The sequence below is a fragment of the Esox lucius genome, chromosome 21 (assembly GCF_011004845.1).
Source record: "Esox lucius isolate fEsoLuc1 chromosome 21, fEsoLuc1.pri, whole genome shotgun sequence".
Classification (NCBI taxonomy): Eukaryota; Metazoa; Chordata; class Actinopteri; order Esociformes; family Esocidae; genus Esox; species Esox lucius.
In genome coordinates, this window is record NC_047589.1 from 24248545 (window position 1) to 24275506 (window position 26962).

The 26962-nt window shown below is 40.6% G+C and overlaps 1 long non-coding RNA gene across 5 annotated transcripts in view; it reads left to right on the plus strand.

Annotated features, from left to right (window-relative positions):
• The window catches only part of dpp6a, a 211447-nt gene that overhangs the window by 78107 nt on the left and 106378 nt on the right, over positions 1–26962 (plus strand). Inside the window, exon 1 of one of the 5 annotated variants that reach the window (XR_002195865.3) lies at positions 13965–14462. The exons of the other annotated variants lie outside the window; for them this stretch is intronic. This is a non-coding gene — a long non-coding RNA (dipeptidyl-peptidase 6a). Of the gene's footprint in view, positions 1–13964; positions 14463–26962 lie in introns of those variants that run through there. 5 annotated transcript variants of the gene reach the window in all.

Consider the following 26962-nt stretch of genomic DNA (forward strand, 5'->3'; position numbering starts at 1 on the left):
AGTCTCACAGTCAGTCCTCTTCTCGACGAATACAGAACACTTTATCCATAGCAATGATTGCCGATTCATTGTACAGCTACTAATAGAGAAAGTGATTCATTATTGAACAGCAGCATGGTCGGCCATAGAAATATAATTCTGACAGTGAACTAAGTAGACTGTACAGCTTCTCTAGATGGGGATTTTACCTGGTCAGGTCACAGTGGGCCGAAGCGTCATCACCCCTCCTCGCTGCCGTCGTGTAGTCACTGCAGACCTGTCTCTTGGTTACCATAGTTTCAGAGTATGTCCTGTGGCTCTGCCTTTTCCAGAGCATCTGTCTCAAGTCACTGACACAGAATTGCTGTAGGGCAACATGGGTCCTTAGCGAGACACTGTCCCTGCACTTGATTTATTGGTTGTCATAGCTTTTAAGAGACATTTGTAGCCTAAATGCCGAATTCTGAATGGCAGAATATGGCTGAATGTTTAGCCTCTCTTATAGAAGCATGTCAAAGAGTTGGCCTAAAGCCTATGACCACATCCATCTATTAATTTTCTTTGTTGAACATTGCTATATATAATTATTCTGTAAGCTCCAGTTTTCAGTCACTGGTGAAGGTACATGAATATTGAGACCATGAACCTACCAAAGATGCCTCTATTTACTCATGTACTCTTTGTTATACATTGCTCCCTGTTGAGTTATTTTTCTATTGGCATTAGCGCAGTATAAATGATCACAATTCTGGCTACAAATGTAAATTATACATTTACATCAATTCTGGCTGGTTATTCAAGAAAAAGTAAATATTAATAATTTAATAGCATATACAGTGAGGGAAATAATTATTTGATCCCCTGCTGATTTTGTACGTTTGCCAACTGACAAAGAAATTATCAGTCTATAATTTTAATGGTAGGTTTATTTGAACAGTGAGAGAGAATAACAAAAATATCCAGAAAAACGCAGGTCAAAAATTTTATAAATTGATTTGCATTTTAATGCTAAGATTTGACGGTACATGGCCCAGTCAATCGTCCCTTTGATGCAATGAAGTTGGCCTGTCCCCTTAGCAGAAAAACGCCCCCAAAACATAACGTTTCCATTCCATTTTTGATGGTGGGGATGGTGTTCTTGGGGTTATAGGCAGCATTCCTCCTCCAAACATGGCGAGTTGAGTTGATGCCAAAGAGTTGAGTTGATGCCAAAGAGTTGAGTTGATGCCAAAGAGTTGAGTTGATGCCAAAGAGTTGAGTTGATGCCAAAGAGTTGAGTTGATGCCAAAGAGTTGAGTTGATGCCTATTCTAACCACAACACTTTCACCCAGTTCTCCTCTGAATCATACAGATGTTCATATTCATTGCAACTCCACGAGGTGAGATCTTGCACGGAGCCCCAGACTGAGGGAGATTGACAGTTCTTTTGTGTTTCTTCCATTTGCGAATAATCGCACAAACTATTGTCACCGTCTCATCAAGCTGCTTAGCGATGATCTTGTAGCCCATTCCAGCCTTGTGTAGGTCTACAATCTTGTTCCTGACATCTTTGGACAGCTCTTTGGTCTTGGCCATGGTGGATAGTTTGGAATCTGATTGTTTGATTGCTTCTGTGGACAGGTGTCTTTTATACAGTTAACAAACTAAGATTAGGAGCACTCCCTTTATGAGTGTACTCCTAATCTCAACTCGTTGCCTGTATAAAAGACACCTGCGAGCCAGAAATGTTTCTGATTTAGAGGGGATCAAATACTTATTTTGCTCATTAAAATGCAAATCAATTCATAAAATTATTGACATGCGTTTTTCTGGATTTATTTTGTTGTTATTCCGTCTCTCACTGTTCAAATAAACCTACCATAAAAATTATAGGCTGATCCTTTCCTTGTCAGTGGGCAATCGTACAATATCAGCAGGGGATCAAAGTATTTTTTCCCTCACTCTGTGAAGGCCAACATACTTTTTGCACCTATTGAAGGTGGATGATGGTTGCGGTAAATTCCAGCAAGTCTCCACAGAGAAATGAGAGTTCAGCACCCATTCTTGTGCAGTTATTTTGCTGAGTATTGCCGTCTGAAGTTCCCCAGGTTTCAGTTGGCAACTGTCTTGCTGGCCGTTGTCTGGCGGCAGGCGAAGATAACAGATGGCAGCCATTAATAACTCCATCTCTGCGTAAAATGAATTCACATCCGACCTCTTCACGAGCCATTTCCACCAGGGAGAATGGAGAGGGGGTGATGACCCAAAACCGGAAGACTGGGGAAATGACTCTCCTCTGCTGGGCTCGAAGAGCCTCGAACAGCCCCGGTTCATATCCGTGTCTAAGACTCATGCAAGCGTGCACACATGCACGCGATAACACATGTTGTCTTTGCACCCACACCACACACACACACGGACACAGCCAGTTGTGTTATTATACTTGTGAGGACCTTTTTATATACCAGGACAGATTCCCATTAAAAGTCGTGTTTTTCCATAAAACTAGCCTTCCACAAAATCTCTAAACCTAATCTTAACCCCTAAACCTAATCACTTTTTGGTTTTCTCAAGTATTGTGAGAAACCGTACCACCCACCCCTGCCACACACACACACGTGCACACACACACACGTGCACACAGGAATCATTGCAACACTTTAAGAGCTACGTGGGACACTTTGAAGGGTCAGGAGATTGGAGTGCTGATTTAGTCATTATTTATGACTGTACTAAAATGGGGGGGGGGCAACCAAGCGGATGCAAAAAAAATGAAAACGTTAACCACTCTTACCACATGAAGTTTCACACTGTCTGACACAGAGCTTTGATGGAGATGGCTTTAATGTGTTTCTGGATCACCCTGTTTGACCTATCAGATGGTCTCCTCCTTTTCTCCTCAGGCATGAATTCACCGCATGCAGCTTCCTGCCTAGGAGACTTTCTGAGGTATTTCTTTGCACTCTGAACTAGTCCGTCAGATTATTTACCACTTATTCTTCTTGACCTCTCCCGATATTTTAATGGTGTCCAATGACGTGTTCCTCACGCACGACTCCATGCAACAATATTACAGTGGCTTTGATCTGCTTGGAATTGTGTACTTTAATGAAAAACACTTATGTACAGTGAGTAGAATACTGCGCTAACAGTATTAACAGCACCCCATCATGTCTCAAACAATTGGTTTCTTGCATGAAAGCAAGCCTGGCCTTTTTTTTTACTAGTATGCTTGTAGTCATTTTCTCAAACCGTATATGACAGTTACATAAAAATGTGTCTAAGCACGCAATGAAATGTCTCCAAATCTATCCAAGTAACTGAAATGTAATCTCAGAACCTCATTTGTCTGAATAAAAAGAAAGTTAAATCCGTATTTGAATCTTTTTGTTGATTATTATTATTCAAACATGGATTAATGGCAAAGTATAAAACTGCCCCTTTCGATACGCAGTTTTCTTATGATCACTTGAACTATTCCTGACACCTGTAGTAGTCTGCCTGTAATAAAACTGCTAATCAATCCTCAGGTCTTTCCTTCACAGTGAATGTGAAAGGGTGGGCACACCTGCGATTCTGTCCTTGCTCCACTAGAGGCTGTTCTTGACGCGTGCCAGGGCAGAGCACATTTTGCACGGCCCAAGCATGAGCAACAGCAACGCGTGTATTTTGCGGCGTTCGTAGTTAAAAGATTAGAAGGGTAAGAATGGCCCAGGAGGAGGGATGCTGTGAATAGTGTGATGCGGTGAGACAGTTAGTGATGTATAAAAAGAAATAGTGAGAGACGGCACATGGTGAAGAACACGTCCAGAGAAATAATTCCTCTGTGATACACAGAGTCAGTAAGGACTCAACAGTTTTTTTAGTGAAAGATATACAGACTGAAAGTTGAAAGACAAAAAAAAAGTATGATGTAAAAAAGGCAGGGATTTGAGAGGCTCGAGGGTAAGTGAGAATCTCATCAGCTGCCTCCCGTGGTGGGTTTAGAGGGGTGGGTCAGGGACAGGGCACAGAAAGCCGACTCCCTTCCCTGAGGAGAACGTGGGGAGCAAACCAAAGTCCAGACTGTTATCCCGCCTTCAGCATCCAGAGCAACAACTGGTCTTAGTTCATCTGGCATCAAAGAGTATTGAATCAGGGACGAAGGACTGCCTCCCCCACTGAATAAAAATACTCAAAGATTCTGGGATGCCATTTGGGACTTGTGAAATATAACAAAAATGGCCAGATAGCTTTTTGATGCATGTTCTACTTTAATGTGTGACAGTTTTATGTTTCTGAAGCACATACATTTGTTTTGAAATATATTATTCTATAAAAAAAAAAAAAAAAGATTTTAGATCTTTTGGATTTTTCCCAACAATTTTCTTTTTGGAAATGGGCTGAACCGGTCCTACTGGACCTATTCTGTTTCAGTAGCCAGTGGGTCCAAAACGAACAGGGGCTTTCTCTCTCGAAGAAGAATCAAGCCATGCAAAACACCAAGAGCAAACATGAGTTATTTAGCAGAGTATTAACTAGTGCATCAAGACAATAAAAAACATCCATCATGTTGAAACTGAGAAATGAGATGGCTACTGTATTATGGATGAGCCACTGGTTCTAGAAATCCTATTAGTAAAATGGATTAAAGGCATGACCGCTGAGGAAGTACTTCAGAAGAAATGCCTGACTATGTAATTAATACAGTTATTTATTGGGAATGGGAACTTTAGGCTGTCTCAGTGTTGCATGAAACAGTATATAGTGGTCAGATTTCATTTTTTGGGGGGATACAACTGAACAGACGACAGTAGAAAACAATTGTTTTATGCAATAAAGCTACAGTAGATGTTTGTTTAGTTTGAAGGACTGCACAGGCTGATATTTACCATAATGCATTGCTAGTCCAACAACTGTCCTGATTTATATGATTTCTATATAAAACATAGGTTTTTGTGTTTTCTCATCTTCATGTTTTTTTTTCTCTCTAATCAAAATAGATACTGGCCTTGATTCTGTTGGTATTGGAGTTTGTTTAGGTTGGGATGGAAAAAGTGAAGGGTCTGATTGTCTTGGTACGGTAACTGGCCTGTCATGCCGAGCTGTAGTCAATTTGACAAGGAATTTGTCTGTAATGCCTGTTACTTTATTGCAGTTCACCTATTGCCCACACAAACACACACAGCAGAGCAGAACTGGAAGCGCTGTGCACCTTGATTGGATGAGGTCCTTAGGCCTGTTCTCTTGTTTCTAAGAGACATAATCAACCTGTCAGAACCACCTGCAGAAGCCTGTTAATTGGGCCTATAGAGCTGTCTCAAGCCTCTCTCAAGCTTCCCCCTTCTGAATTACATTTCAGGAAAAAAATGTAGGCTGCCTTTGATGGGAAAACATTGACATTTCACCACAGTCAGCTGATCTCGCAAGCTTATTTGTTTAAAATCACAGATTTGCAGCTTTGGTCTTAGAAGTAATATTTTTTGGGGGATTATTTTTAATATTAATATTATTTTCACCTGTAATAATGATATTTATTATCTTTTTATGCTGACAGTTTAAATCTACCTCCTTACTCTTTCTAAACTATATTCTTCACTGTCAGGCTCTCCCAACTCTCCCATTTTGTTCAGTCACAACAAAAACAAAATTTCACCACATCATATATTATTAGAGAGATTTCTCTCTCCCTAAATGTGTTTTGCTTTGATGTTTCTTTAAGATATCTAAATTGCTGCAATAGTAGAATGTGAATGGATCTGTTAAGTTTCACAGCTTGGATATCACATAATAACAGAGTCTGTTCAAATTTAAGTTACCGCCATGGTAGCACACCCACGTGATTAGAGTACTGCCCATCTATTACCAAAAATCATGCTGTATCTTGTTTCTGTCAGGAGCCATAATACCTCATGAAGGTCATAAGATAATATAGCCCCTTTCCTGATGAAAGACCAACCAGGATGGCCTCACAATTTAAATGTACAATTTTGTACCTAAATTAAATCACCAGCATTCATATAAAAATCTATGTTTGGAATAAAAAGAACCAAAGCAGTCTTGTCCATTTCTCGACAGTTAGTCACATTTTGACAGTAAGCACTTTTGCTAGGGGCAATAGTACACCCATGTAGCTTTAAATTAAGTAAAGTTTTGCTAGGGCATTGTGGTCGGGGAAGGCAGTTGGCCGTTGACACCACCAACACCAACACCAATCACAATTGTGATTACGATAGGTGTCGTTATATCTGTGCAGCACACTGGATTAAAATTCATGGTACTGGGATTAAAATTCATGGTACTGGGATTAAAATTCATGGTACTTAAATGCTTATCTCGTTATGTATAGTTAGTATCAAGTCCATTCTTGGTACAATGCCACAAAGGGTTAACCGAGATCTTCTGTTAAGTTCCATTATGCATGGCAACTGGCATGAAGTGTTGCCTACTTTCCCCCTCCAGATTCTTCTGCAGTAGGACTTTTAAGGCTATCACCTTAAAAATCAATGTCACTACTCTCAAGTTCTTTTCAAGAGATAATGCTTCCATATCTGCCGCAATTTCTGTTGTCTGACATTGACGGTGTGCAACTACGAAATGACATCCATCTCCTGGAGATTGTTCAATGATCCCCATTTTGAATTACACCCCCACTGGATTCCTCTTATTCTGTGACCTGTTGAACACTGTTGAGGGGCAGTACTGTTCCCCGTGGCCTTATTTTCTGTCTTTCCATCTCGACCTTGTCTTGGGAAATGGTGTTGGCTCACTGAAGCGGAACATTACACTGAGGCCCATGATCCCTTCCTGGTCACGGACACTGGGGCAGATCTGTAGCAACTGATAATGTAATAAACTGCCAATAATGTAATAAGGTAATGTCTTTCTTGTGAGGAGATGGACTTACTGTGTGTACCAAATATCATGACTTTTGATCAAACAGTTGTGGAAAGTGACCTTTCAAAGCCTTTTCAATCATTTGTCATAGCACTACCATCTGGCTATTCATCCAATTATTATTTAATTTTAAGCACATTTATAATGTAGTTATTGGCAAATGATTAATTATAATTGCATACTTATTATTTTATTATGTTTGACACCATTCTAACAAAATGCATTCAGTATTTATTACATTATCCTAATGTTGTACATGATTAGAGTTTATTACATAATAACTGCAAATCAGTTGCTACATCAGTTGGCTTTTTAAGAAGGGCTACCAGGTGAAACCGTTTTTAACAGTCTGTGGGTTTAACAGCTTGTGAGTGGGTTCTCTTAGTATTGCTTTTGTGCCAAAGTAGACTTTTCAAGTTATAATCTGTTTGAAACATCAGCATGGAATTCAAACGGATTGACTGTGCTTTCACACACACAAATGGAACGTTTCTATATTTACCAAACGGCCTTGGTCATAGATCAATGTCATATCACAGATATATTTTTTCTTTTTTTCTATCCCTCTCTCTTGTTTACACTTTCTAAAACAGGCGTTGAGTATGTTTTTCTATGTTATTTACAGTACATTCAAACAAGTGCATTATGGGTCTGGTCTTTTAACATGTTCATTGCTCTCTTTCTCTCCTTCCTCACTACCTTAACCTCCTGAACACTGAGGGTTTTTACACTATGATTTTAGTTACATGAACCCAACCTGATCTCAGATTTGTGTTGGAGATGAATGTTTTCATTGTGTGCCTAGAAAATTCGTTTTCAGACACAAACCCGAAAATACGAATGTTGCTTTGATTATGTTGCTTTATCTCCGGATATCATTTGAATACTGAACATGAATTTGACAGCCTTACTACACAGCTTAAATGATGGGGGCGTGGTTTGGCATGTGCAGGAACCAGCCAAAAGAGGAGCAAAATACTTCAAGTGAAGACTAAAACAAGATTCCTAAAACCTGAGTACGCCCCGCTGTTTCAGAATAGTGCATGGTGTTGCGACATTAGTGTTGCACATCAGTATTGTGATTTCAATATGAATGTAATTCACTGGGTGTCCCGTTAACACAGTCATTGGAGTACATAGGGTTCAGGTTTGAAAGTAAGTGTAGGTGGACGAGATGATCATTGAGAAGATTCTGAAGATGTGACTGAATGAATATCGCAAAAACTGTCAGCGGTTGTGTCGCCAAATGCCGTCATCTATATTAACTTTATAGAGGATGTTACAATACAAGAAGGAAAAATTAAACCCAGAAAGCCTTGGACCTAATATCTGATCCCTGGAAGTGGTGCAATGAGAGGTAGATTTATAATGAGATCAGCTGTCCTCCATTCTGTGTTGATTTGGGGCCCATTGGTGAATTCTGTAAAAGGTTGGCCATTTTGGTTTGTGTCAGCACAAACGACTGCCTCCCAGGTGATGTGTGCACGTGCGCACACGCGCACACACACACACACACACACACACTGCCCTTAGTTAGGCCTTGGGAATGCAGTTACCTTGTCACCTCAGATCTGACAGGAGAATAAATATGTTTAGACAGGGCATTCTAATGTCACCATTCCGGCCACAGTGCTGACTGCGGGATAAATGCATTATGCCTCTGAAACATATAGTGTTTTTGTCCATTGATCCCATTGCCCAAAAAAATCCAACTCCCTGTCTTTTTTTTCCTGTTTGTTGTAATTCAATGGGCTGTGCCACTGCAAAAAGCACAAGAGAAAGGATGTCGACACCCACCATCTCGGATTACCTCGGCATCGAAACCAATTTGGCCCATCCTTTTTCAGTACTACTGAAACGTTGCGTGGTTAAGCTAATTGTGACACCCTGTTTGTCTGTTTACGCATATACGATTCAGATTATATTCAATAAATAAACATAAATTCTACACCAGACATTGAAAAAATGCTACTTTATATGGGTTGATGGGGTGCGATTTATTCTGGGGTGTAGAGTCCGTGGAAGGCCTTTGTCCATTTTATCGGATTTCTCATCTTACACAGTTATCAAAATCAGATGCTGGTTACCATATTTATTCAATATGATGTTAAGCTTATGAATGGACAATGGGTGTAATCAATTTGTTTAATTAGTACACTATTTAGTAAAACATTTTCTTTCCAGGAATGCCATTCTCACCAGTTATTAACTACTCAAACCTTCTTGGAACAATCTGGGATGATGGCTTGCCGAAGAATCATGGAAAACCCCTCCTTTTTTCCACTTCTCTTTTGTCCTCTTCTTTCCTTCCCTCTTACCCTCGTGTCAATCTCTTCGACGAGCTTGTAGCATTCACTCTCCCTCTGTAGTTTCTCCTTCTGCTCCATCTGATCCATTAGCAGGGCATTTTAGGGGCTGTCGGGCACAGCAGACAGGCCGGCAGGAAGGCAGGCGGAGAACAGAGGCTTTATGCTTTATCTATAGCTGTTCATCACACCTGCAGTGAGCTCTGAAGCCTTGAGATGGATCAGCAGCTACACCGTTGCACAGTCTGAGTAATATACTGATCTCCTTAATGGCTATTCCTCCCATTCCGTGCTCTTTGGATACGTTAGGCCGGGCAATTGCAGTTACCACAGTTGCTAAGCCAACACAAATTGCTCAGGAACGAGGTACGGCGTGTCAAACATCTGGGGTCCACGTAGTGCTTACTCCCTGCTACATTTGCTCTTCAGCTTCTGAAGTGGGCCATTTAAGCTTTTTATGATAAAAGCCAGCGCGAGTGGGGGGGCGCGTGGGCGACTAATGTAAACGCTGGCCGGCTGAAGAGTGAATGTACGGCATTTCATCATTAGCTGTCATCAAAGCGGTTCCCAAGTAAGCATTTCATTGCACGTACATATGATCTCTTTCTCATCGCCTGACCTTGTTTCCGAATATTCAGGGAATCCCTGCTGAAATGTCACAGAGCCTGAACGTGGTCAGAGTGTTTGACTGGCAGTCGGAAGGTCGTGGAGTCTAATCCAAGCTAAAAAGTTTATTTTTTTTATATATATATATTGTGCTCTTAAACTAGGTCCCTACCCTTAATTGCTCCTATAATATGCCCTGCTTAAGAGCTTTTTATAAACTACTGAACTGTCAAGGTTACAGTTTTTTCCAATTGCTAAAACACAATTTTTCAAACTAGGGTGGTTTTATCAAAATACTTAACGCAAAACCACACACCCAAACTGCATAAGACCTCATACTATATGCTGCAAAATGAAGCATTGCAACCAAAACTACGTATAGCATTATCAAAATCAAACTTTTGCACGAAATGGCACATACTTCATTAATGTTACCAGATTTTTGTCTAACCAACAACACACTGTTGGGCATAATGAAAAGCACTCTCATCTTTTGTATGCTTTTGCGATAATACAATTTTTGTCCGTTGCTTGAACACGTTTTGTAAAAATTGGCTCATTGTGTCAAAACTATACACACAAGCAAATAACACACAACACTGGGAAATAAACCATTCACATCTATGTCAAATTGAAACTCTGCTATCAAAACCTAACAATCCTTTGTCAAAATGTCACACTGATGACAAAATTATACCCACTTGCATCATATGAATACACTTTCAGATCAGCAGCAACACACTAGTCTACTTAATATAAAATACTGCAGTCTTTTGTTTTCAATGTTTTTATTCAGTTCCACAGAGGGTATGATTTCACAACAACCAAAAAATTAAATACTGAATTCAAAATCATTACATTACAGTAGTATATTTTACAGTACAGTAAATTAAATTAAATAAAAAATAAAACAAAGAATACACTACTGTAAACACAGAAAAACACAATTGTGTATAAGTGGGCTTATGGATCCTGCCGTCTGTTAGAGTCTGGCCACAGGATCTCATCAACATCACAAGCAATGTCTTCTCTCGCTAAACATCTGGGAATATATCCCCTTGTGTGCCGAATCCATCCCTGGATTGACCTCACCTCAATGTCTCCGCAGGCCTGTTCCATTGCCTGCAGAAGGGGCATACGGGCATGTGGTTGGTGGTCATATACGTGCCATCTCCTCTATAGGATTTAGAAATGGCAATTAAGGGGGCAAGTACACAACTTCAAATTGATCATGGTTGGTGAACCAGTTCTGAACCAGAGCAGCCTGATGGAAACTAACATTATCCCAGACAACAACAAACCTGGGCTGCTCTGGTCCATCCTGTACAACTGCATCATGAAGTGCATAAAGACATTTTATTATGTGTTGCGCATTATAGGGACCCAGTTTGGCATGATGGTGCAGTAGCCCTCGAAGACTTATGGCAGCACACAATCTGATATTTCCCCCGCGCTGCCCTGGGACGTGCACAATTGCCCTTTGGCCAATTATATTACGTCCCCGTCATCTGTTTTTGCTAAGGTTGAATCCAGCCTCGTCAATGTAAATACATTCATGCGGCTGGGCAGCTCCATCCATGTCCAAGATTCTCTGTGACAAAAAATACATATTGTGGATGGCTTCACTCAAAGCACACACCTACACATACAGAACCGACCCACCCCACCACACCGGTACCTGTGTAGGTTTCTGAATGTATCTATGTGGTACTAATCCAGTGGTACACAGTCATCTGTTACTGGACTGCACCCATTCTTTATTGTAACTGTAAGGGACTGAAACACTTACCTGTACATATTCATGTCGAAGTTCTTTGACCCGGACACTGTTCCTCTCAAATGGGACCCTGGACAATTGCTTCATGCTCATGTTGTGCTTTACCAAGATGCGTCTGATAGTTGTAATGCTTACTCGATGCATGTTGTTGACTACTTTCCTATCTGCAAGTATTTGTTGCTGTAGCTGGTGGAGACGGATTGCATTGTTTGCTCTGACTAGGTTCGCTATGGCAAGTTGCTGCTGTTGGGTGAACAGGTGTTGGCGTCCACCCCCGGTAGGTCTTCTAGCCATTCTGTAGAAAAATGCAACCACAAATTGTTCTTGTTTGCTTCTTTTTTACAGTACTGTGTATACTGAACTTTACTGTATTTACCATACACAGTACTGAAACATCTCAACACGTTATCATGGTATGTTTCACAAAACTACCACTTGTAGTTGGAAAAGGAGCATTAGCCACCCTGGCATACAATTCATGTGATACAGTAACGTGATATGGTATAGTACTGTTAATACTCTAGATACAGTCTGAGTAGAGTAGAGAGTTGAAGACACAACTGTTTTCCAGTCGCAATGTCCTTGTAGTCCCTCATAGTCAGGCCATGGTTTATGACATGGTCCACTAAAGTTGTTCTTATGTCATCCAAAATAATGATCCTTGCGTGGCCTCTTTGACCACGTCCTCCTCTCTCTCTCTCTGTCTTCCTCTGCCTCTGCCTCTAGCTCTCCCTAACTCCATGCTTGCAAAGTTCTCAAAATGGCTTAACTGAGGCCTTTTTGTAGCTGGCTGATTGGTGTTCAGTTTTGTAAGTATTTTCAGGTGTGTGTCTACGTCTTTTCAATTAACCAATGTGTGTTGTATTTTGAATAGATGTGTTTTCCCAATGGTACCCTGAGATTTGATTTTTGAACTAAGTGTCTTATGTATGAAATAGTGTGTAGTGTCTAGGAGCAAGTGTGTTGCAGAAAGGAGCAAGGGTGTTACAGAATTGCAACTAAAGTGCAAAGCAGTGCTTTTGTTTAAGGTATGGTTACACTTTGTTTAAAGTTTATGTCCTTGAATGTGTGGAAATGCAATGTGTTTATGGTGTGTTGAATGTGTTCGATGCGTTGTCTTATTTGAGTGTGTCGGGTGTGTTCAGTGTTTGGTGTGTATGTTGTTAATATTGTGTGTGTTTGTTGGTTGTGTTGAGTGTTTGGTGTGTATGTATGTTGAGGTGGATTGGGTGTGTGAGGTGTGTTGAGTGTGCATGCTTTAAGTTGGTTGTGTTGGGTGTGTATGGGGTGTTGGATGTGTTTCTCTGTGTTTTTCCTTGATCTCTGTGTGTGTTAGAACTCCAGCACATCAGTATTGAAATTAAGAACAATTTGATTCATCTAACCACCAACGTTTCATCTTCAGTCGAGGTTCTTCAGGGTATTTTGGTCCGTGTACTAGAAAGACCAAACCATAATGGTCTATCTTATACACGGACCAAAATTCCCTGAAGTGGCTTGATTGAGGATAAAACTTTGGTGATTAGATGAATCAAATTGTTCTTAATATTAATAACTTTCTGATTTGGCCTCGTTTTAGGTTTGGCTCATCAACAAATGCTAGAGGCCACGATTAAATCAAACGTGAGTCGGTTTTTGGGGTGTTGCTTGACGTGGATAACTTTAGCGTGCGTGGATGTGTTTATACTTAGGATTTACACCCCAAATTATTTTACCAATTAGCTTTGGCCAGTGGGTATCTGGAGTCTGGCTGTGACAAAGTTGCTTAGGTTTTTCAATAGTTCCCATTTCCACAAGAAGTTAGGAACCATTAGTAAATAACCCAAAATAAATTAATATTTCTATGTTGCTCACTTTTAGTTCTCTCATTAATTGCTTTCAATGCAATTGCTATATTCATTTTTATATTGTGTACTGCAAATGAGGTTGCCATTGAATTTTTTTTTTAAAAAGCTATTTCATTTTTAAAAAATCTTCATGTGTGTTGCATGTGGGCACGATTGAAATAAACCTAATCCAAGAAATCATCTGAGACTTAATCACCAGAGATCTCTGTTTCGGATTGAAACTGACTTTTCCTACTATCCTTTAAAAAAGTAATTTTATAAAAGAAAATACAGTAAATCTTTCAGACTCCACGACGCCACATACTGTAGGTTGTTAGTGAATGGAGAAGTTGCTATTTTTGTTCAGTAAGTTAGTCATACACGCTTACTCTTTCAAATAGTCCATTCAGTGCCCGTTAGCCTTTGTGATCTCACAGCGTCCGGGCACTCACTATTGCGTCATTACAGCCCACAGAGCTGTGGCACTAATGGCTGAATAAACAGTTTAGTAGCAATTGCCCCCTCACTACAGAGCTCCAAGTCTCCAGTGTAGGTATAGAATTACCTGGGAACACTCTTTAACAGGCACCCGATCCATCAGATAGCCCTTGTGCTCTGAGCTTTATCTCTTCAGCCATTGCATTAGCACGCTGATCCCATTTGCCATGGTAAGATACGATGCGGCGCATTGGGCGATAATAACATAGGGCCTTTGTTGTTTTTCAGTAGGACTGCCTCTATTTCCTGCTTCCAACCTTCCAGCCTAACTCAGCCTTTTGGTCGATCAGTCGGGGTCTCAGGCCCGACAGTGAAAACCAGCCCAGACGGCATTGTCTCCTTCCTCCATTAGGTCTGGTTAATGTGTGGGCTGTAGATGTGGCCTGCAGACTGGGCTGTTTTTATGCTTTGGTTTTGAAGTGGTCGATGCTCGGTAATGTCTAGGGTGTGACGGCTGATGCTTCATGAAGTACTGGCCCTGCAGAGTGCTATTGCTTGGCTAGACCAGACTAACACTGGCATACTCCAGGATGCTCTTCGACCATGGACCAATTCTGCGGGGACTGCCCGGCAGGAAGCCGTCCAGGGTGGAGATTGCCAAGAAGTTGTTTAGGGTGAGTGGGATGTGCTCCGGGTGTTTTTGGGTCTGCCAGACCCGCCACATGCTCCATGCACATGAGTTTTTTTTTTGGTTGCCAGTGCTTTGCTTTGCGGGATGTTTGAATATGTGGAATTTTGAAAGATGTTCTTGTGTCAGTTCCACAAGGATCAGCGTTCGGTGGGTCTGGAAAGGGCTGCCCATCCCTGTTCCTGGAGAGTTCGCGTACAGTACATGTTTATCCTGCTTATCAGTAGAATCCGGTGGGCTGGTTCTAGGTTGGAAAGAAAACCGACAGGACGTTAGCTTTTCAGGAACAGGGATGGGTATCTCTATTTTTGCATATTTTAACGGCAGTGTTTCATCCTTATGTTCTGTAACTCTTTACGGTTGGCTTTAAGCCATTCCTTTCTCCCACAGAGGACTGTCCCATTTGTTTGATAAAGCTGTGCTTTTATGGCCGTGTCTGTGCAGTAAGTCAGCCCTAATTAGGCTGTAAAGGTTGGATAAAACAGGCTGGGACTTTGAAAGGTTCACTGTCTACAGGGAACTGTGCCAGTGTTATTAGTGAGGCACAAAGTTGGTCCACTTCGAAGATTTTTATGCCCAAAGGGGTGTCATCCAAATCTGGGGGCTGCACTGTAATCATTTGGCTTTATTTTTTAAATTTAAATAAACAATTCTATGGTGCAGACTCTGTGGTCGAGTGGTCACACTCCTGGCTTCAACATATAAACCCTCTCCCCTCCATGAATCTTCCCTCAAACATTTTAACCTGTGTGTTTTCCACTTCTCTGTATCCCTTCTTTCATTTCATAACTGTCTCAGTAAAGTGTGAAAATACTACAGAAAATTATCTTTTAATACATTTAAATACTCACCTTTTAGATAACATGAAATCTTCCAAAATTTGATTTTTTCGACAAGTAGCCTAGCCTGACAGCGCTAGCCAACATCTTTAGCCAATTAGCTTCCAGTGGCTAGAGTGTGACTGTGGCAAAGTTGGTTTGACTTCGGAAAGCCATCTCTGGGACTAGTTACGTACATTTGAGTAATTCTGGTGATATTTATGGGTCTGTCAGTAAATGTCAGTGTAAATGGGACATTTTACTGATGGATTGATGGTTTAAATGATGATGACTTAGCGTGTCAGGTTGATATAAACCCAATCCAACAACTGGGATGATATTCAGCTTTCTCTTAATGTTTCTTTTACATCGGTTGTTTGGACATGGATAACATATTATTCTGCTTACACTTTTTAGTCAATTTTGAAAGTTGAATAAATTTTTCTAGCTCATGTCAATGCCACATCGGCAAAGAGAAAAGTTGATCTTCTGATTCAGTTGGTCTTTTTAAGTACCTGCTGTGGCCAGTCAATATCAAATCGCCTAAAACATATCCTTAAAATAGTGAAGACAGGAGTTCGGAGAAATCACAGTGCGCTACACCGAGCATTGAATACAGATGTCTAATTGTGATTTCTGCTGGTCAACAAAGGTCTGTAGGAGATCAGGTTTTGTGTGAAATGAAGAAGGTATCCCATCCCTTGTTTGTCTTTTCCTCACCCACAGGCAGTAATAATTTTCTCATGGTCGAGAATCCACGGCTGCCCTCTTCAATCCCGTCCCAATCTCTCAATCTGCCCTCTTCAATCTGTGTCCAGTCCAAACACTCACGCCGAACTCTTTCTACTTCTCTCTGTCTACCTTTGAACTTTATTTGATCTGCAGTATGTACCACCCTCTTGACTCCCAGAGCTGTCCGCATCTGCTCAGGGAATAGAAAAAGCACACGTATCAATAAATGCAAATCCTTCTGTTGGGTTGAGAAGCAGAACCCAGCAACGTATTGATCTGTGCATCGGCCACCTCTGCCTTCTAAAAGGGCAATTCTTTCTGAAATCCAGTTGATGTGTGGGGGACGTGTGAAGTGTGAACTTTTCTCAGCTCGGTCTGTTGTCAAATTAAGTTAGACAAATCCTAATTACAATGGAGTATGCGTTTTCACCGATGCTGTACAGTAGTATTTTATTTCGATTGCACTTTTCAATGGAATTGACTCGAGCCAAACTAAGAGCATGCTGTCAATCCATTCACTAGATGAACTCACATCCACTTTTAGCTACCATAACGCTTCTACTTCAAATGCCACCAGGCCCAGTTTGTTCATTAAATTCAAAGCTGTAATTCCCTGTGGACAGTAGGAGGAAAACTTCTGTCTGATTGATTAAAATCGAATCAACATCTAATAGGGTTATTTGTTATGCGCTAATCGCGAAAATTGGCTTGGTTAATGCACAGCACAGTAAATGTGAATGAAAACATTAAAACATTTCTCTAATTATGTCAATGTTAACGGGCTGAAAACAAGGCTAGCCTTCTCTGAATTGAGTTAAATTCCCTTATACAGAGGCAAAGGCAGAAGGAAAAGCATCTGTCTGAGCCCAGCCATACCTGTCTCCCTTTCTGTTAATGGATGTTACTTGTCTTGTCCTCCCACCTCAGTAATTCACAACAGAGCTCCTTTGGTTGCTGTACTTGTGTCTGTTTCAATCTACCACAATACTGCTGTTTCTTTATGTTCTCTCTGCCATCCATTCCTCCCAGTGTCATGTCCTCCACCCACTGGCCTGCTCTTTAAATCCAAAGGCTAAATTAGGGGAGTGATTAGTGTCATTGCCTCCCTGCCAAGATCCTTTGCTCAGGGGTTTTTGTTGGGGTGAGGTTTCTTTGAGGCTAGAATGTGTTGGGCACAGTTTTGACCGGGATCTTTTGCTTAAAATACCGCATTGCTTATTGCCAAGATGTCGGACGGGAAGGATTAACGACTTTGACAAACCTGACATGATTGTCGACTTTACTCTTGAGTACTGTAACTTTGCCTGACTCGGTTTTGCCCTGTGTGTACAGTAAATCAATTGCAAAACACGCATAACTCGGGTGTGGTTCTTAGTTAGGCTTGGGAAACTTGCAGCGCCCAGATTTATAATTAAGGTCTACCACAGAGGCGAACACCAAACAGCATGGGACTGGAGTTGTGCCTCTGAATTGTTGAAAAACAACACCCCCGCTCAGATTACTGCCTGGAGGTGGTAGACTCCCAGCTCAAAACAGCCCAGATCTTCTGCATAACAGGTACGTGTCACCAAGGCCACCCAAGGCACCGGAGTCCTAGTCCCAGCAGAGGTGACATCCATCATGCTGTCGAGGCCCGGGGCTGTTGGCAGCACTCACAGGAGGGCCTGGTCCAGACCCCCAATCTCCTCTGTTTACCAAACTGCCATTCATCAAGAGAACAAACAGGAGCCAAAGTAAACGTGGTGGTTGGGGCCCGGCACAGATCATCTCCTCCCTGACACTCGGGTCTGGTTTTACCGCGCTACACAGCGAATCATAAACAGTTGTTTTCAAAAGGGAGGTGGATTAGGTGACCGTTTCAGATTGCTAGATACTTTAAATGTTAATTACTTCTTTTGTGATTTTATTGTCTAACTTAATTCATATTGGCATGCTACCTATGTGTTCCAATCCATACTACCATTGTAACAGTTTTATCTAGTTATGGCCATTCGAGGCTTCATTACCGTTCTTCTAGGAGCAGGATACTATGCTAACTCTGATTTTCTTTTTCAAAATAAAAGCCATCATTGAAATATATATGGTATGATAGTTCACAATCTAGTCTGTACATTTTATGTTTGATGTCCGTTCCAATGTTATTCTTGTCTGTTCTTTTTCACACACTAGATTGTTAACTATAATGCCTTATACATTTCAATGATGGCTTTTATTGTGTTGAAGAAAATCTGAGTGCTGCCAGCATAATTTCCTACTGCTAAAAGTACGCTAATGAAGCCTCGAATGGTCATCACTAGTTTTATCGGCATCCTGAGACATTATATGGTTCAATCCAATGGACCCACAATTTTTTATGTTGACATTTTGCACATTTCAGTCATTTTACAGACACTGATACAAATTGATTGATACACAGTTAGTCCTCTCACCTGGAGATCACTAGCTGGACCGAAATTGGAGCTCAGTAACCGTGAGTACGTTTTTAATCAGAAAAGTTGGCGGTGGGCAGTATTGTCCACAGCCATGCGCACTCAGCACACCTGGATGCAGGGGTAGAACACTCAGGTAAACTGCAACGGTATTTACAAATTCTGCTCCAATTACATGATATAATCCAGAGGCATTTATTTTGAAATCACTTTCAGCTCTTTCAGAAAAGCATCTGTTAAAATGCTGTCATTGGCTAAACTGTGTGATGTCTTTTCTGTTTTAGTCCTCCGAATAGAGAGCTTCTTTTGGGCTTGTTTTCTGTACACAACCTCGGTTGTACATTTAGAGAGCAGGCAACTTCTGCATCAGATACAAGAGCACAAAAACAGAACTGATTGTAATAGCATAGTATAATGCAGTTTTGCCTGTACTTTGACGCTGTCAAAAGAGTAGGGAATTCCATGTTGATTAATAAAAAACAGAAACTCGTCCTTCTGGTCTACCACTCTTTTTGGTTGATCTTCATTCCCCACCCTCCTCTCAGTCCTATAACTGTAATAATGTCTTTCATGCCTGGCTGCTCTCTGTAATTTGAAAGGTAATTCAACATACTCCGCCTCGCCCTTCATTTCTTCATCAACTTACAAGACAAGAATGGGCAACTCTTGTCAGGGTCTCTTCTGTCTTTCTATTGAGTCCCTCTGAACGCCTTCGGACAAAATCTCCTCCCCTCTGAGTGGATGATTATGATGGTATTGTGTTATGAATTGAGTGCATCCACAGAGAATCCCTTTTCATTTTGTCTGCTCGTCGGAATCATGGCCTGTAAAATTATTTCCTTTTGATGGAATTCAAAAAGAATATTGAGATGAATATGATCATAATCCAACATATTTTTGTTTAAGTCTGTCTGTTTTAAAGGTGGAATAAGTTTCTATCAACAAAATATTCCCAAATTTCCATCATATTTAAATAGTTTTATGATTGATGAATGTGACTGTATATTTATTTTGATAGGTACTTCTCGCTACTAGCTGAACTTATTTCTACAACAGCATTTTAGATGTCACGCTAGCTGTTTGGACCAAACCGATGAATAAAATAACGGGAATTAGTTTTGCACTCTGCTGACGTTGTCCCTCTCCGAAGGCACATGTTGCTAGGCAACCCTTCTGCAACTGTCTGGGCAGGCCTGCTCACACTGTGGCTGAAGCCAGTTTGGGAAACATGCTACCAAACGTCTGTGCTAGAAAACTGTGCTCTGACCCAGAAAACATCTTTGCTAATGTTGTCAGAAAAAACAACGAACGTAAATATAAAAGACGCAGTCTGGGACTTTCGGGATTGGCGGAATGTGAACGTGTTCTTTATGAGTCTAATCGATCAGTAGAATCAGCATTACAACTCAGTTAACCGTGAAATTCCAAGTTGGAAAGCAAGTCGTTTTAATGACATGGAACATAAAGGGGTACACACCGCATTATCGCTGACCCTGTTTTGGCTTGACAGGTCCACTTTCACAACCAGCGGCCAAGAATCACAGACTGCATCTTTAATATGTAAATTGTAGGGAGTTGCAGCTGTTGTTAGGTAATTAATCTCCTACCTTCTCATAATATTTACTTCACCTTTATATATAATGATAAAGCACTTGAAGAAAAAAACAAATTGAATGAGAGTTTTTTTCTAAACGTTTACATCGGCCTTAAAAACTGTTTTGAGTGTCCGTTTTCTACTCGGCTTTCCTTCGTATTTTAATGTGTATGTTTTGTAACCTCATTAAAGGAATAGTTTCTTCTGAATTCTGGTGATGATGACCTTTAATCTACCTCCCTAGAGTCCGACTGCTGGATGCAATACACACAAGAATGGCATTTCACAAGTTCAGACACAGGGAAGTACGAGCAGATAAAGGGTGTCAAAGACAATATCCTTATCCCTTTATGTTCTATTACAGTAATTAAAATGTGCTTTCAAAACGTTAGATCTTTCTCGTCCGCGATGACGTTGAGAGACCATTGACAGAGTTGACAACAGATACACAAAACAGACGTATCCATTTAATTCATTTAAATTGTGGCTGTGTTGATCCTGGGAAGGTCTTCGGGTCTTCAGACCAGATTCAGACACCTTGGGTTCTGAATTTAAAAAAAGAAGGCAAAGAGCCCTGGTGCATTATATATTGCTTTACTACAAAATAAAAAAAGAGATTTGTTGAGACTTACTGTTACATATTTGAATAATATAATGTTAGAATGACATTACATTAGAATTACACACTCCAGACCTAGAGGAGCCCCATAGTGGTACCGTGGTTTAGGTATGGCATCAATTCAGCAAACATTGACTTAGGACTGCTCCTCCTATGCATTTCCCAGCTTATACTTCTTGGTTGAGTGAGCAGCATGATAAGATGCAGAGCTTTTTGGCAAGATAGGCATTGGAGGACATGTTTCAAACTTTCCCAAAACAGTAGGCAATCATTTATACAGTAACGACATACAGTAGAATCCCTGGTTGGGCATGTTAAAATGAAATGCCTTTTATGGTGTCTAAAGGTATTACATACATTAAGTGGATATCTGTTTTCACACACTGTTTGTGTATGTGTGTATATGTGTGTGTGTGTGTGTGTATATGTAAATATAGAAACATATCGATAGATAGATACACAGACACTACTGTTCAAAAGTTTGGGTTTTTTCCATTAAAATAATATCAAATTGATCAGAAATAATGTAGACATTGCTAATGATGTAAATATCTGTTGTAGCTGTAAATTATGAAATATCTACATAGGTGTACAGAGGGCCATTATCAGCAACCACTCCTGTGTTCCAGTGGCACATTGTGTTTGTTAATCCAAGTTTATCATTTAAAAAGTCTAAGTGATCATTAGAAAACCCTTTGCGATTATGTTAGCACCACTGAAACAAGTCACGACACACTAACTAAAGTGATGACCTCAATTAGCTTTTGCAGGGGCATGTCCCAACTAAGGGAGTCAGTAGAGCGCGAGGATCGAAGGAAAACCCTACTGCCTGTGACACAACCTCGGGGAATGTTGAGTCAATATGCCTCGCCCCTGGCAGCTCCCAGTGTGGAACTACCAAATAGTTAAAAACCCATTGTTTAATTTGTGTTCTGCTACAGTACCATTAGTGTTTCGGACAATTTTATAATGTGTTTTCAACTGGGTTGCAATTAGTTTTCAATTCATTACTGTGCTAAACTTGTGCCATTATTGCCCTTACATTGGGTTTTATCTTTTATTTACTTTATTCTATTAACCTTTTAATGTATACTGAAATATTTGATTCACAAAGCGGTATTTATAGGTTTGGTTCTAAAAGCACCGCATCGCATCATCTTCCGCTTAATCCGGGGCCGGGTCGCGGGGGCAGCAGTCTAAGCAGGGATGGTTCTAAAAGCCTTGGTACTATAACTTTATTTGTTTAATTTTTATCAGCTAACGTAGACTTTTGAGTCTTTGCTGGAAAATTCTAAATTGGCTACACTGCCTTGATAGGTCTTACTAACCTCTAGTTTAAATATTGCTGATATTAAGCAGTCAAACAATCTCTATTTCTGTATGGGCTTGTTTAGCACTAACAATGACTACGTGCTTCAACTAGGTTCACACATTGATACAATTTTTAGCAGATTTAGCAATAACATTATGAATATTTCAATGAATGCCACAAAACTGTTTTCATTCATTTTATGGTAATTTAAAATGTTTTGACTCGTTGGACCATTACATACAAAAGAGCTCTTTTTATGCATGGCAAGGCTAATTTAACCGAGAAACCTTTTATGTCATAATAAAATATTTATGTTCTAATGGTTCGGATGACAGGAGCACTTTTTCTTTGTAGCTTAAAAAGTCCATTTCTATTTTCTTTGACCCGTACGAATGGAAATTAGACAAGCAATTCAGTGGCACAGGAACACCGTGTGAATCAGTACACCGACACACTAATGGATTAGTTTACACTGGCAGAATGCTGGCTGGATTTGAACAGTACTTCAGGGACTGAAGTGGACGCTGTAATTCCTGGTAGCATACTCTTTCCATCACAAACTGCCTTAAATAAACGTCCCAATTAGCTAGGGTGGAAGTCATTTTTTATACTCTCAGCTTGCTCTGGCTCTCAATGTATACACACAACCCGTTTCCACGTTTAGTACAGTCCAGTTCAGCTGTGCTTGTAATCTCACAGCTAATGATTTGGCACAGCCGCTAGCATTGTAGCCTTTGGCCGTTGAATACAAATGCCTACAGTACCAAGCAGTATCCAGCTAGTGTGGAAGGTGGCCCTGGCTGTTGTGAAGGTGTTCGGCCCTGCAGTTCATGGTTCCTTCTGTGCTAGCAGCCGCTTTAATTTGTTCTACTTCCACAATTAAAACATCCGCATTAGCTTGCAACCTAATTTCAGTGTGTAACTATGCCCATGTGAGCTAAACTGCCAAATAGGCACACGTCCAGTGTTAATTGCTTCTATTAAATCTTGATGGTGGAGAAACTGAGAATTTGAATGGTGGAGGCAGAAAATGAAACATTCTGATTCCATTGTCAGCACTTTCTCTGATCTCACTAATCATTACATACATTTCCCTCCTCCAAATGCATTTGCTTAATCTGGGCAAGGATTGTTTTGTTGATTGCAGCTCCGAAGCGGCCTAATTACTTTTTATGGTTGTTTGATTGATAACATGTCATTGTCTGAACATTGTGGAACATTCTCCTGGGCGCAGCGTTGGAAAACGAATGTTTAGAAAGCTTAGAAAGTTAAATCACTGTGATTTTAATGTAACATGTTTACTATGACTGTCATTTTCACCTGCATCCATCAAACCAAGCCAACATTCTGCCCTCATTTCAAATGTTCCGCTTATCTCTTCATAACACTTGTGTGAGATAAAAACAGACAGGCATTAATACAAACTGTGAAGTACCCATCCACACGCAGATGGTCACTGGTCATACAGAATACACACAAATAGGACAGATTTGCGCTCAACAGGGAACGGGGTCGCCCGTTAAGGTCCTCTTCAACCCTGCACACTGAGTCACGCCATCTAATCTCATCCCTTTGCTCCAAGTTCAGCTGCGGTAACAAGCTCCCTCTCACGACACACCCTGCTCTCTGAAGCAGTATACCTATCAATCCTCATGTGAACTAGGTCTTCATCTGTCAGCCGTCGAACCCAGGTTAGATGCCTATAGTGCTGTTCAAACAAGGTGCAAACAATGGCAAGTCTTGCATTCGGACTCGGTAGCATAATTGTAACACTGCGGCATGTTTAGGGAGCCTCATGTGGGGAAGGTTTTTGGAACTCGTTTTGGGATGTTACGATCCTGCATATCTGATATTCTTTTTTGCTTGTGAAAACAGGCTGTTTTCAGTGAAACCAAACCTTTTGTTTTGGTTACATCTTTTTCTTTATTGTAGTTATTTTAGCAGACTCTCCTATCCGGGGAGCTATTTTTCACTTCCAGGGATTTGACCCAACAACATGTTGTTACTTGTCAGGCGTTCTAACTGCTCGGCATCCTTCTGCCACTTTTTTTACTCCATTGTAGCGCACATGCTATTTAATGGTATTCAGCAGCTGTTAAACCGGGCCAAAGTGGCATTAATGACCTGTTACTCTGTAAAGAGAGATCCTATAGACACAGACACAGGAGATGGGATGTAGAGGAGTAAGATGAAGAGCCCCCACTAGAAATGTAACCTTCACACGTCACGCCACGTCTGCTACGGTAAATATTTGTCGCCTGGCGTATTTACTTGCAAATTTGCTTTGAATAAATGAGGCACGTGTGTACCCCGCCAATCGAAACGCCCCAGGATACATTGGAAGGTCAAGTCCTCCAAGCCAAAGCAATTGGGCATCTGGCCGCTTGCCTGGGTGAATTAGCCGGGAGACCCGTGTAGAGTTCACATGAAGACAGAGGGGCTGCTCAAGGCAATCAGGCCCCCTTTTTCTGTTAACACCTCCCTTCAGGTTCTCTCCCGCCAGGAAAAAGGCAGATTGTTTCCTACATCTTAAAGCAGGCCCGTTAAGTAGAGCAATTACCATTATAGAGAAAATGCACCTTTCCATTTAGGTGCACACAAAAGTATGCACACACATACACGTGCACACACACACACAAACACAGTATTTCTTGCCTTAGTTTCTTGGCCATAGTTACATAAGACTTCCTGTTTATCTTTTATGTTGGCACTGCGGCTCTCCTGGTGATGAGTTGATTGCTCAAGTTGGATGTTTTTGTTAGTCAGTGCACATTATTCACTGAAGTTGTCTCATCTGAAGTCAAAATGTCAGGCAGATCTGCAGGTTTTAGTCCTGTGTAAGCCTGATTCCATACATATAAGCACTTTCGAAGTTGATGGGAGTCAGAATGCCCTCCGGCAATACTGTCTTCGGTCCATCATTCCCTGGTTTGTCAGCTCTACAAAATTAATCTTTGGAATATTCTCATGCACAGTCTTTGACATTGAATCAGGAAGTTAGATTTATTGGTAACATTTTATAATATAGTAACATTTGTACTGGCATTCTAGGCAGTGTTTCAAAGAGAGACTGGTGTTTTCCGGGTACTATTTAATAAAGCTGATGACAAATACAATGATTTGTTTCTGGCCCTTTTGAGCCTGTAATTGAACGCAAAAAGGCAGATGCTGAAGATACTGAATTAGTCTAAAGAAGGCCAGTTTTGTTGCTTCTTAAATCAGCACAACAGTTTTCAGTGGTGCTAGCATAATCGCAAAAGGATTTTCTAATGATCACATACTGGTTGTGCCTTTTGAAATGGTGAACTTAGATTAGCAAAAACAATGTGCCATTGGAAAACAGGAGTGATAGTTGCTGATTATGGGCCTCTGTAAGCCTATGTAGATATTCCATTTAAAATCGGCTGTTTCCAGCTACAATAGTTTAGAAATAATTAGTAATGATTAGCCATTTACGGTACAGCTGGGATGCCTATGCAATACATATCGTGATTGGATGCTGTGATTTTATCGTATAAATAACGTTTAACAAATGCCTAAAATTTCATTGCAAATCCATTGACCATTAGCAATTACAATCATTTCTGACTGTTGATAACATAAGTTGGAATCTACTTCAAGAAAGAAATACAATCTCCTGAACATGCAGTACACACTAATATCACATGTATTTTCATGAAAGGTTACATTGGCAAAAATTAGAGTAGCAGTGAACCCCATCAGAATATACATTAAAACTGATTACTTAAAATACTGGCTCATGGTCTCCTTGAATTTGTTCATGGGTGTCTTCTTGAATAAGAATCGGTTTTAGACAAGGTGAATTTATGATAATTTAGCCATCATCATTATCATGATTTCTATAATTAGATTCATGCCTAGCTATATATGGTAGCCACTAATAGCTGGTAATGATAATAAAATGCTGACAGTACATGGTTCCATAAAGAATATAATCTAGTTAGCAAAGTATTTGAACCTGTTGAACCTGTCTGTGACAGCCAGTCAAGTTGTGCTACCAGTGTTATTAGTATTTTTTTAGGCATGGTGTTGAAATCTTCTACATGATTTTGATTTGCATTTAATTACATTCAAATGATTTGGACATTATGTTTTTGCAAAGCATGCTTACATTGGTGCCTGGACTTGGAGGAGATTTCTCACAGAAATGCTAAAACACTATAATTTGGAAGCAGTGCCTGGCAAACCAAGCACTGACTGCAGTCAATTGTTTTTACATAGACTGCTTGAATGGTAAGGAAACCAAAATGTAATTTAGGTGAACTATCCCTAAACTACATTTATGAGAAATTAGGGCATAAGAAACAGTGGAACTTTGTCTCCACTGCTTTGCCCTGTGCTTCAACCCCAATGACTCTTGGTCTAATATCTTTGCGGTCCTTTCAAACATACTTGCGAATCCACTTGACCCAGAGTTTTCTTCTAACCGAGGCAGAGTGGTAGCCACCAGACCCGAATCGCCCTCCAATGCTCTTATTTGTTGTGGAATGAGAGATGGGGGGCAAATATATAGACACCCTTGCAACTTTCTTAAAGGGCAGGGCTTCAGACTTACTGTGGGACGTAGTGGTGCACTCACTGACGAGGTTGCGAAAGGTGGCATTAAGCCTTGCTGCAGCTAGTTCCCCTGTAGTGTCCTCAGCACACCTCTCTGCCAGATTGGATGAATGTTACGTGCCTGGCCATTTACATTACGGTTAGACCAAATGATGAAACTTGGAGTAAATAAAAAAAAAATTAAAACGTAACTCGGAAAGCCACGGAAGAAGCAGTCTTCCTAGAGTAGTTTGACGGTCTGTCAGTGTACAGGTGCCTTCCCTGGAGTGTCATTTCTCAGAAACGACTGGAAAAACTCCCTGGAACAGTGAAAATGCAAACGTATAGCTTACAAGCCTCGTAATCTCTTAGTGAAGGCAGGTTGTTTTACCATGTCTGATAATTCCCTGTGGTTGTTCACACCA